Genomic DNA, 12,519 nt, shown 5'->3' with positions numbered 1-12,519 from the left:
GCTTGTTAGAGCACCTGAGAGTGGAGCTTCCTCTGGGTGTTGTGGGACTGGCTGTGGAGCTTGTGCCCCGCAATAAAACTTAAATCAATAAAAAAAGAGAGACTTTAATAAAAACATGGAGAAACTTAAGATCTTTCTGTTGGGTTATCTGATATTAATTTCAAGATTGGGACTTTGTTGTTGTTTGCCAAAGACAGAGTATTAGGAATATAACTTTTATGATAGTACAGTCTACTCTTTGCTACAGCAGACAGTACATGGTGTTTCTAGCTGGATCTACAATGATTATTCAAATACTATGATATTTTATGACTCTAATATCATTTCTGCATGAAAATTAATCATGGAACAGAAAACTGTAAGCAACAATGTTTTAGTTTTTCAGGTCAGAGGCTGTGTGTGGTAGCCTCTTCAATCCTAACACTCAGGAAACATAGGTAGACAGCTGTCTGAATTTCAGCTCCTCTCCCCCAAGTTCTAGCCAGGCCCAGGGAGTGGGACCATTTCTCAAACAAAACAAAACAAAACAAAAAAGATTTGCTGGTCTGTGTTGTATTCACTTTAAGTCAGAAGAGACATTCAAAAGATTATTCATTATGGTAAATTTGAAGTACACATACAAAGTAGAGCATCAGGGCTGGAGAAAGTGCTTTTGGTCAAGAGCTTTTGTGGTTCTTGTGAATGACCCAGGTTCATTTCTCAGTGCCCATATTGGGTCACAACCATCTGTAACTTTAGTTCCAGGGCATCCGATGGCACCTGCTGACCTCTTTGGGCACTGTGTACATACCATGGTGTACATACATACACGAAGGCAGAACACCTATACACATAAAACAAACATAAATCTTTTTAAAACAAGAGACAGTGGTGGTGCATGCGTTTGACCCCAGCACTCAAGAGGCAGAGGCAGGCAGATCTCTGTGATTTCAAAATTAGCCTAGTCTTATAGAACAAATTCCAGGACATTTTAGAACCCCTGTCTCAAAAGAAAAACTAAGGTGGAGGGACCCTTTCCTCCAACATACCTAGTCATCATATATTTTCAAAAGATTGGGGAAGCATGCTAAAAACCATGTCTTCCAAATAATTAAAAAGTATTTTTTATTACTTTTTAAAGTATTAAAATTATGGTTTGATTTAGATGAGGGGAGTTAGGGGTTTGGCAGAACGTGTGAGAAGCTGGAGTGTAAAGTGCCATGTGAACAGAGTGTTTCAGCCAGGGGGCACAGGGAGCACAGGGGGTAGGGAAGGTCTTAGCACTGCTGAGGGTATAAAGACAACTGGGAAATAAGGAGGGGACAGATTGTGCAGCACCTTGGACCTGGGACCCCTACCTCTCATCTAATTACCATGACCATGGGCCTGTGAGTTTCAAATGTACCCTTAACAATTTTTTTCTCTCTTACCTTAACTTTATTTCCTGCCTCCAATATGTATATGTGTTTCAACATCTTGCCAAATTCAGTTGTTTACTCAAAATCTGTATCCAGGATAGTTCCAGAGAAACTACTCATAGATGCTCCCGTCTTCCCTCACAGAAGCTTCTATGGAGCATGTATTTTCCTAGCAGCAGGTGGTCCCACAGATCCTGGTCAGCCAACTCTCCAATGACTTCACTGGCATCCCAATTTTCTTAAGTTTCCCCAAAACAAAACTGTGCCCCAATGTTAGCAGAAAGTAGTCATGGCATCCCTCATTCACTTATAATCAACAAAAGGCTGAGATGTTTGGTTTGGGACACGAGACAAGGGACTGAGGTGCATAATTTTTCATATCAGAGCAGCCCTGGCCTCCAGGTTCTCCCAGCATCCCTCAGTCCCTACCTAGCATAGCCTGCCCCCAACCCTGAACTTTCCAGTCTAGGTGCTGGGCTGTCCTTCCCCAGAGGCTCCTTCCTATAGAATCTAGACATTTTGGTCTCTTTCTTTCTCTCTCTCACCCTTTCTCTCTATTTCTTCCCCCTTCCCTCTTCTCTTCCCGTGGCAGCTCCCCTGGCCTCATTCTTTGGGGCCAATGAACTTGCCTACTGGAAAGCAGCTTCCCAATAAATCTGCCTTTAATATAATCTAATCTGGCTTGAATTGACTCATTGCAGTGGTGGAGAAATAACATATCACTTGGGACCACGCTAAGGTTTGGTTTTCAGCCTATATGGTGATTTGATATGCTTGGCCCAGGGAGTGGCACTATTTGGAGGTGTGTCCTTGTTGGAGGTGGGCTCTGAGACCCTCCTTCTAGCTGCCTGAGAGTCAGTCTGCTTCTTGCTTCCTTTGGATGAAGATGCAGAACTCTCGGCTCCTCCAGCACCATGCCTGCCTGGATGCTGCCATGTTCCTACCATGATAATGGACTGAACCTCAGAACCTGTAAGCCAGGCCCATTTAAATGTTCTCCTTTCTAAGAGTTGCCACGGTCATAGTAGCTCATCACAGCAATGGAAACCCTAATTAATACCTCCTATACACCTATACATATAAAATAAACATAGTTCTTTTTAAAGAGAGAAAAAGGCTTAGTGGTGATGGTGCATGCTTTTGTTCCATATACACCCATACACATGTCTGCCCCCAGTTTATTAGCCAAAGCAGAGGTGATAGAGGCTAATCGTGCTGTCTCTGAAGAAGAGACAGAGAGGAGTGAGTTTGAATTGGGTTACTGATAAACAAAACAGGGAAACTGAGCTTTGGTCATAGGCACGGTGGGACTGTGGTCGGCAGGATGTAAATAAAACAGCAGTGTAGACAGACTCCTGCTCCTTGAAATGTTGGGATCTTTACAGGACACTTGTCACTTCTGTCCATCCCCCAGATTTGTGGCTGCTTCCTGTATTTTTAAGAATGTGAAATCTCTAAAACAATTAAGCATTGATCAGATTTAGCTTTCTTTCCTCCCTGCCAAATCTCTTGTCAGCCTGTTTGGTCTTTATTCCACTGAAAGGGACTAGTCATCAAGGGTGGGCATCCAGTTGTGATGGGTCACATTTGACAAGAATTTTGGCAGGAAAAACCACACGGTCAGCCCTTTTCCATTCTCTGAAAGATACGTTTTTGAAAACCATGTGTAGTTTTGCTTTGTTTCCTTTATTTCATCGTCCAGCTTTGTTTTGTGTGTCCATGCCGTGAGTACCATTCCATTTTCTCCATTGCTTTGGCTTGTGTTCCACATTTTCTCCTAGAGTTTAGAAAGTTTTGAAAAATATATTTAAGGCAAAAACATTACAATTGGAGGAAAACTATGAGATACAATACCCCATTCTTTTGTAACATGTACTTCTCAGAGGTAGCCTCCTACCAATGTCACACTGTCATCTTTTAAACAATGATCTCCGTGCCACTCTTTGTACAAGTTTGGTCACATTGAAATACTACAACGCACCTTAACCAAAAATTATTTCAAAATTCTTTGGGTTAGTAGTATAGAGCCTTTTATTTTACATACACATTTGCAAACACATACATACTTATAACATGCATAAAGATAAGGACAAAATTATCAAATGTGGTTACTTCTGCAAATTAAGACTAAAGAATTATTTGATCTTTGGGTTTGGGGATAATACCTGTGTAATTAGGAAAGACTCAGAGTTCTGTGTGGTTATTGCTATCTGCAGCCAACAAAGCAGTTTTGTATCTAACCTGAGTTCATTTTTGACAAGTTTGTGGGCCACCCTCAAAACATTCATTATTCACATTCAGGATGTGAAGATAAAACTGTAGCTGGGGTCTGACCTTAGTATGGTTTAGTGTGTTGCCTTGGCTGTTTTCATTACTAGCTCTTATAGTTTCCTTCTTAGCCTAGTGTTTCTATGAGCAGAGACCTGGGTGTTCTTAGGCCCAATACTTTACATTTCATCCTGAAAAACAATAGCTAGGTAGCTAAGATGACCTTGAGTAAACATTATGTGACCGAAAGACAATAGGATTACTATTTCCCAGTGAGAACATGCTCGGTGTTGAACAGGACGCAAGCATCCTCTGAGCCTGGCCTCAGACAGGCTGCATTTCTGACGTGTGTGTTTGCTGGCTTAGCTAAGGAACCTTCGTTATCACCCCAACTTTATGCTGTCTCGAAACTATAATCTTAGGAGAGATTCAGGAGAGAGGTTATGTGATTAAAACTTGCCGAAAGACAGAAATATATTGTAAGAGATGACTCTCCATTGTGATGAGCACTAGGCAAGAATAGTTCAGAAATCCTAGATTTCATTCTCTCTGCATCCAAAGCCATGGCTACAAGTACCAGAGTTCTATGGACTGATTAACTTCAAGTCCCAAGGGAAACGCCTGAAGATACAAGCATGTCCTTAATGTCTCTGGCTGAACAACCTGTGGACAACCCTGTTTCACAACATCCCACCTCTTATCTATCAGGTGTCTTGTGGTAAATAATTCTCTAGACAAAAGATAGAGAGATCCTCTTTCAGCCTCTACAGCAGCAGCTCATGTTAATTTTGTCAGCTGCCAACTGTGGCAATCTTTCTAAGTCCGTAGCTTCTGTTGTTCTGATGGAGAGATCAAAACAATTTCTAGGTTTGTTTGACCTCAACAAACCTAGAAGTTGAGCTGCTGCTGTTGGAGGAAGAGACTGCTACTCAATTTCTAGAACAGGAAGCTGAATTTGTGTGTGTGGGCCAAAGAAGGCAGGACTTGTAGGACATGGTTGTCATTAACAATGAATCTGCTGACTTTGTTTAGCATTTTATGGAAGTAGCAGATTTCAGGACATTCTGTTGTAGAAGTGGGGTTTGCAGATTAATAGAATTTGAAGCATGTAAGCGTGGCTATTGGCTGATCAGCCAATGTTCAGAATAGTGAGGCTTTCTCTGGACTGAGGAGTCCAGAAGGGTGAGCTGTTGACTGATTAGCATTCAGAAACAGCTACGTAAGCAAAGGGATTGGTGAACAGCTAGGGCTGGTTTCCATTTATTTGTAGTTTTGCTTTCTGCTGCTGGATAAACACTGTCCATCAGCAATTTAGGGGAGGAAAGGAATTATTTGGCTTACATTTCTACATCACAATCCATCATAAAGGGAAGCCAGGACAGAAGCTCCAGGCCAGATCTGATGTAGAAACCACACAGAAATGCAGCTTACTGGCTTGCTTCCTCTGACTTGTTCAGCTTGTTTTATTGCCCAGGGGTTCCACTGCCCATAGCGGGGAAGGTTCCACCTACATCAATTAAAGGAATTAGAGCAATTCCTAAAGTGAGGCTCCCTACCCAGATGTTTTAATTTATGGCACGTTACCTTTAAATTGAGCCTCACACATGAGTTCTTGATTAGAGCTTAAGCAGTATAAGAGCACTTTTTTTTTTTTTCTTTGAGACGGAGTTTTGTGTGTAGCCACAGCTGCCCTGGAACTCCCTCTGTAACCAGGCTGGTATAGAGCTCAAACTCAGAGATCTGCCTGCCTCTGCTTCCCAAGGATTGGTATTAAAGGCTTGCAACCACCATGAGAGCCTAATAGCACTTTCTGTGGTGAATGTTTCTTCCTCCAATAGAAACTAGAAACCTGGCAGGCGGGGTGCACATCTTTAATCCAAGCACATGGGAGGCAGAGACAGGCAGATTTCTGAGTTTGAGGCCAGCCTGGACTACAGAGTGAGTTCCAGGACAGCCAGAGCTACACAGAGAAACCCTAGTCTCGAAAAAACAAAACAAAACAAAAAACAAAAAAAGAAGAAAAAAAAAGAAATTAGAAACCCTTATTTTTACCTAAGTGGAGGGACTGTATTTGCATATGCTCAGGGGTGATGCAATCCTTTGTTTTTGTAAACAGAGCTAGAGCTCTTTGTAATGAAGTATTTTAAAACCCACCCCTGCCACCCACCTTCCCTCCTTCTCTGCCATTGCTTTTCTTTCCAATTGTCTTGAAAATGATCTCTAGTTTAGTCATGCAATCTGGATAGTTTTCCACATCCATTATCACCAGAATGTGAGGTTTGGTCACACTTCTTTATTTAATTGATTCTGTTTTCTCTCATTGCTTTGATGCCAAGTCTTGAACTAGATGTTTATCTGTGGGCTGGAGAGATGACTCTGGGGGCTCATAACCAAAAATAAATGTTTACCTACTATGATGTTTGACATTGTAATATTGTGGGGTTCAGAATCACCATGGAAACAAATCTCAGGCTACTTAAGAGAGTTTCTACAACTGGCTTAACTGAGGCGGGAACTCTGGCAGTGGGTGTCACCTTTGCATGAGCTGAGACTGGAAAAAAAAAAAAAAAAAAGGAGCCAGTGAGCTGAGCACCAGCATTCATTGTCTCTGCTTCCTGATTGTCAAAGCAATGTTTCTCTATTTTAATGCCTAACTTCCCACCATCCTGGACAGTCAAACCAAACTCTTCCTTCCTTAACTTGCTTCTGTCAGGCATTTTATCATTGCAACACCCAATACATCTATCTGTAAGGCTCTTGCTGAGTAGTGGAAGCTGGCAGAAGAGGTAGGACCTCTGATCCGTGAATGGGGCTAGTGGAGCAAACAACACAGGCATCATGTTTGCGATGGGTTCCCTGCAACATTAAGTACAGGGCTAAGAGGACACTGCACACACAATAGGTTGTGTTATTGCAGAGAACATTAAGCTTGAGGTGCTGTCATTATTTTACAGGAAGGAGTTGGCATCTCATCTGAGAAGGAGCCATTCCTTTATCAACATTTACCAAGGTTGCTAGGCATAAATGAAATTCTGGAAAATAGAAGGATGAAAATTAGGGACCAGGAACGCCTGAAATACTTGGCAACTTCAGGAGAGCCCTGAAACACTTTTTAAAAAAACTGATTACTATAGGAGTTAATGACCATCACGGTGTCATCTGGTTGAGACTCCAGCAAAGTTAACACGATTTTGAATCCATGACTCCTAACAAGATGGAATTAAGAAGTTCTTTGAAACTCTTTGTCAACTGCCAACTTAATCCTAATAAAGCCTTTCTTTTCCCATACCTGACCCTACTGTTCTCTCCTCCTCTCCTTTCCTCCATTCCCTGCCCTCTCCCTCCTCTTCTCTCCTCCTCCCCTCCCCTTCCTTCTTTCTTTCTCTCCCTCTACTTGTACTTTCCTTCTTTGTTGCTAGAATTTCTTCCCAGGAGGGAGATGTAAACCACATGTACTCCTTTTCCTAAGGTCATAATGGCCAACTGAGGCACAATCCCATCAAAAATCACTCCAGGGAAGTAGTGAATTTATTGGGCTTTCTTACACAGCATAACTGAGGGGATATGTATAGGGGTGTGGGTACTCTTCCACAAACCAGTAATATCTGGAAAGCCTTACCCAGCAGAAATAGGACTTCCTATATGCTACACAGATTAATTCACTACTCTTCCCTAACATGCATATGTGTGTGTGTGTGTGTATGCGCGTGCGCACCTGCCTGCCTGCCTGCCTGCCTGTCTGTCTGTGTATTTTAGGCCCCCTACCCCAGGCCCAGCAGAGTGCCAGTTGGTAGGGAGCACTAAATACTCAGATACTTGGGGAGGTGAGGAAGGTATGGTAGGCATGGAGCAGGAAGGGAGTCTCATCTCAACTGGGTCACCACGTATCCAGGCTTCTTTAAAAATACTCAGAAAAAAGGCACTGCATGAAATCAAACCCAGATGTGTTTTCTCTTAAAAATCAAAACAACTCTAAGTTCTTGCTGGGTTTTCAGCTCTGCTCAGGACTTTTGACGGGGCAACTGTTGTTCAATTCATGTGCGAGCTCTGAGGGCAGACTCTAATGAGGCCACGGTTCCTTTTAACTTTTCAGTCTGCTTAACACTGATCATATCAGCAGGCTTTCACAACCTTTCCAGGCCCACTGGCACATGCTTCCCACTAGCAGCTGCATATTTCTCCTTGCAGAAGTTGGTGAAGCTGTTTAAACAATTTTATTTCCTAAATTCTGGGAGCCTCAGTATTCCTGTTCCAGTTTGAGATCTGACATTGACATTCTCTCTCTCCCTCCCTCTACCTTTGCCCTCTTGGAGGCAGGCCACAGTGTGGTCTCCATGATCCTCTGTGACTGTGCCTTAATAAATGATTGCCCTTCCTGTGCAAAAAAATAAAAATAAAAATAAAAAAATAGAATAAATGATCCCTGCTAATGACAGCCACCAAAAGAGGAGCTTCCAATTAAACTGTTGCTTGCAAGAATATATTCAGTTACAAGAAAATAAAAATAAAAGGAACTTTTCTGGTGGCATGAGATAAGCAGAGACCAGGAGAGAAGAAAAGGAAGCATTGCCTGGAGAAGCTGCAGTGTACATAGTAGGTGCACCTATATCTGCAGTGTACATAGTAGGTGCCTATTGTCCTGGCAGACCTGAAGAGTCTGAAAGTCAAGCAAGAGTCGAGAGATGAACAGGATGATTTCTCCACAGTCTGTAAATCTGCTCAGGAATGAACAACATCTGGGGTCTAGCGAGGGAGCTAGACGCCATCTCAGCTGAAAAGGTATCAACATCTGGCGTCTAGCGAGGGAGCTAGATGCCATCTCAGCTGAAAAGGTATCTTCCTCAGAAACTGTCACCTATCGTCTGTCACCACTCCACTCAGTAAACAGCTGCTTCCTCCGCTTAAGATTCCCCATGTGCTTCTGGATGAAAAATGTGTAGGGTGCTGTTCTCGTGATTCTATAACCAGCTCGAGCCCAGCCGTTTGTGGTGGGGTTTCCTCTGTGGATTTAAGCTGATTTTTCTCCTTGTTGTGGGTTTTCTTTCTCTTCATAATGTCACTCAAAAACCTTAAAGCAGAAGCTAGTGTTGATGGAGTATTGACTGTGTAGCCACAGTGTAGGTGTCAGGAAAGGCTAGTGATGCAATGATAAAAAAAACAAACGCAGGTACAAGTCAGAGAAAGAGACTATTCACTCTGACGGGCAGCATCACGTGGCATGGATTAAGGCAAGACATATATTGACTAAGAAGTACAAGAAGGGTGGGGGCATGAGAACTTCAGCACTGACTATGTGCCTGGGTTCCCGAAAGCTTAGCTGCTTACTGGCTGTCCAAGAGGGGAAACATCTTACAGGATGTGAAATGTCACGGAGGTAGGAACAGCTGCCTGCATTTAGGATTCAACCTCTCTCAGCCTTGCACTGCCACTGAGTACAGAACCAGAGAGGCAAGGAACAGGGAACTTCATTTTTCACAGGAGGGAGTAATATCCGTGTGGACAATGGAGGAACGGTGGAGAAGCTGCTGATACTGTCAGATAAGCCAGGTAGAGGGGGATGTATTTTTTTAAAACTCGGTGACTATTATATAAACACATAACAAAATAGAACACTGTAATTAACCCACCATAAACATAGACATAACACTGTTAGAATGTCTAGATATTATTTAGTATTTTTCAACAGGACTTTTAAAGTGAAGATTCGAGAATGAACAAGAGCAGTGATAATAATGATGAGAACTAATGAAGTCCAGTATCTACGTGTAAGCCTCAGCAAGCATCAGTCCACTGTTGTCTAATCTGTGGTGACACTTTCCTTTGCTACTGGAAGCTCTCTCTAAGCATGTCATCAGTATCACTTCGCCATGAGTGTATACATAGATGCACTTACATAGTATACATTCACCATGAGTGTATACATAGATGCACTTACATAGTATACATTCACCGTGATTGTATACATAGATGCACTTACATAGTATACATTCACCATGAATGTATACATAGATGCACTTACATAGTATACATTCGCCGTGAGTGTATACATAGATGCACTTACATAGTATACATTCACCGTGAGTGTATACATAGATGCACTTACATAGTATACATTCACCATGAGTGTATACATAGATGCACTTACATAGTATACATTCACCATGAGTGTATACATAGATGCATTTACATAGTATACATTCGCCGTGAGTGTATACATAGATGCATTTACATAGTATACATTCGCCGTGAGTGTATACATAGATGCATTTACATAGTATACATTCGCTGTGAGTGTATACATAGATGCACTTACATAGTATACATTCGCTGTGAGTATATACGTAGATGCACTTACATAGTATACATTCGCTGTGAGTGTATACATAGATGCACTTACATAGTATACATTCACCGTGAGTGTATACATAGATGCACTTAGATAGTATACATTTTCTGTGAGTGTATACATAGATGCACTTACATAGTATACATTCACCATGAATGTATACATAGATGCACTTACATAGTATACATTCACCATGAATGTATACATAGATGCACTTACATAGTATACATTCGCCGTGAGTGTATACATAGATGCACTTACATAGTATACATTCGCCGTGAGTGTATACATAGATGCACTTACATAGTATACATTCGCTGTGAGTGTATACATAGATGCACTTACATAGTATACATTCACCGTGAGTGTATACATAGATCCACTTACATAGTATACATTCGCTGTGAGTGTATACATAGATGCACTTACATAGTATACATTCAAAGGAAAAGGCACCAAGGCCACGCCCCCATCACTGAACCTGAAAAACAGCAATTCTCTAACATCGTAAAACAGAGAGTGTTTCATTCCCACACATGCCATAAAGGTACACATGGGGATTCATCTAAAGTCTATATATTAAAAGCCCAGAACACTCTTTAAACGTCTTCTTGTTTATTTAACCAACTCTTTATTGTGGATACATAACACATTACCTTTAAATTTTTACATTGCGATAAAATTTCTATAACATAGTATTTATACTCTTTGCCATCTTTAAGAATGCATTTCAGTAAAAGTAAGTTCTTTCACAGTGCTCAGGGTTCATCCATGTGCTAGCATGTGCCAGAATGCCCTTTCTTTCATGTTGAGCAAAAGTTCCTTGTATACACACATATATATATATATATATATATATATATATATATATATATATATATATATATATGTGGCTGCCTGCAGCCACACACGAGCAGGTCTTCTGGAATGGGAGTTACAGCCTGTAAAAAATTAAGGGAACTAGAATGTGATGTGGGAAGGGGTTAAAAAAAATGAGCCCAAGGCATGGTGTGCTTTCAGTCCTCCATCATTATTGAACTCTCTTTGTTACTAGTAGGTAGAGAAAAAACGCCTCCCCCAAGGCGGTCAGCAACTCATGGCCCAATCAGCTTCTTTATCGTCAGTCTCTGGAGGCAGGACTTCCGGTGGAACAGGAACTTGGAGAGAGGCGTGGCTATTTGCTGGAGCTTAGAGAAAGGCGCAGCTATTTGTGGCAAGGCAAGGTCTGAAAGAACCAGCTCTTAGCTGGAGGAGGGTCACATATTTATATACACACACACACACACACACACACACACACACACACATATATATATATATATATATATATATATATATATATACATATGTATATACATATACAGACACATATATGTGTCTGTATATATAGACATATATGTGTGTATATATTAATATACATAATTTAATATATATATTTTAATATATATATTAAAATATTCACCTTTAACACTCATCCCTTGATGGTCACTTGGACTGACTTCACATTTTGGCTATTACAAACAACACTCCTAGGAACATGGGTGCACAGAGATCATTTCAAGACTGCTTTCAACTGTTTTTTATATTTAACCAGAAATGAAAAAGATGGATAATAAGGCAATTCTACTGTTGCTGTGTACTACAGCAGATGCACCATTTACATTACCGTTAGCAAAGGCTAACAAGACCCAACGTCATTACATTCTCATGAAAAGAAACTGGTTGTTTCTTTTGTGTGCATGTGTGTGGTGTCTGCATGTGTGAGGCAATGTATGTGCTTGGATTCCATACATGTGAGTGTGGTTGATACCTGGCATCTCCCTCCATTAGTCTCTGCCTTTGGGTGTCACCACTAGTCCCTCTAAGAGTAAAATCTTCCAAGTTTATAATGTATACTTTATCTACCTTGTTTAGTTACTTAACATAAAAATTATCACATCATGCAGTAAATTAGACATTATTCATTATTTTAATAGTAGTATAATACTATATTTTGTACCTTTGTAATATACTGATAAACATTTGGCTGCTTTTATTTTTAATTAATACAAATGGATAGTTGTGTGCATACGTTAATATTTTTGCCATTTCTTTATAATTTATTCACTCTCCTGTGAAGAAAAGTACAAATGTCTTAGTTTTCCAAAATTATTTTATACATTTCTGTGCAACATATCTTAACAAAGCACAAATTGGGTATAGTATCACATATTTAATCCCAGCACTTAGGAGGTAGAGGCAGGCTGATTGATCGCTGAGTTTGAAGCCAGCCTGGCCTACAGAGTGAGTTACAGAGTTATATAGTGAGACTTTGTTTTTTAGAAACAAACAAAGCCAGCAGACGATTAGCCAACCGCATGACATAGTTAACAAGATGAAAGCCAGTTTTCAGAAAGACTGGGTCTAGAGAGCCATTACCCTAATGATAGTGACCAAGTTAAGTAGTGACTATGTGCAGAATCTTCATGCATCACAACAATCTTAGCAATTAAAAAGCAAGATGCTTTA

Source organism: Mastomys coucha, unplaced genomic scaffold (genome assembly GCF_008632895.1).
Source record: "Mastomys coucha isolate ucsf_1 unplaced genomic scaffold, UCSF_Mcou_1 pScaffold3, whole genome shotgun sequence".
NCBI classification, from domain to species: domain Eukaryota; kingdom Metazoa; phylum Chordata; class Mammalia; order Rodentia; family Muridae; genus Mastomys; species Mastomys coucha.
The sequence above is the reverse complement of the archived record's forward strand: the minus strand, read 5'-3'. Positions refer to the sequence as shown.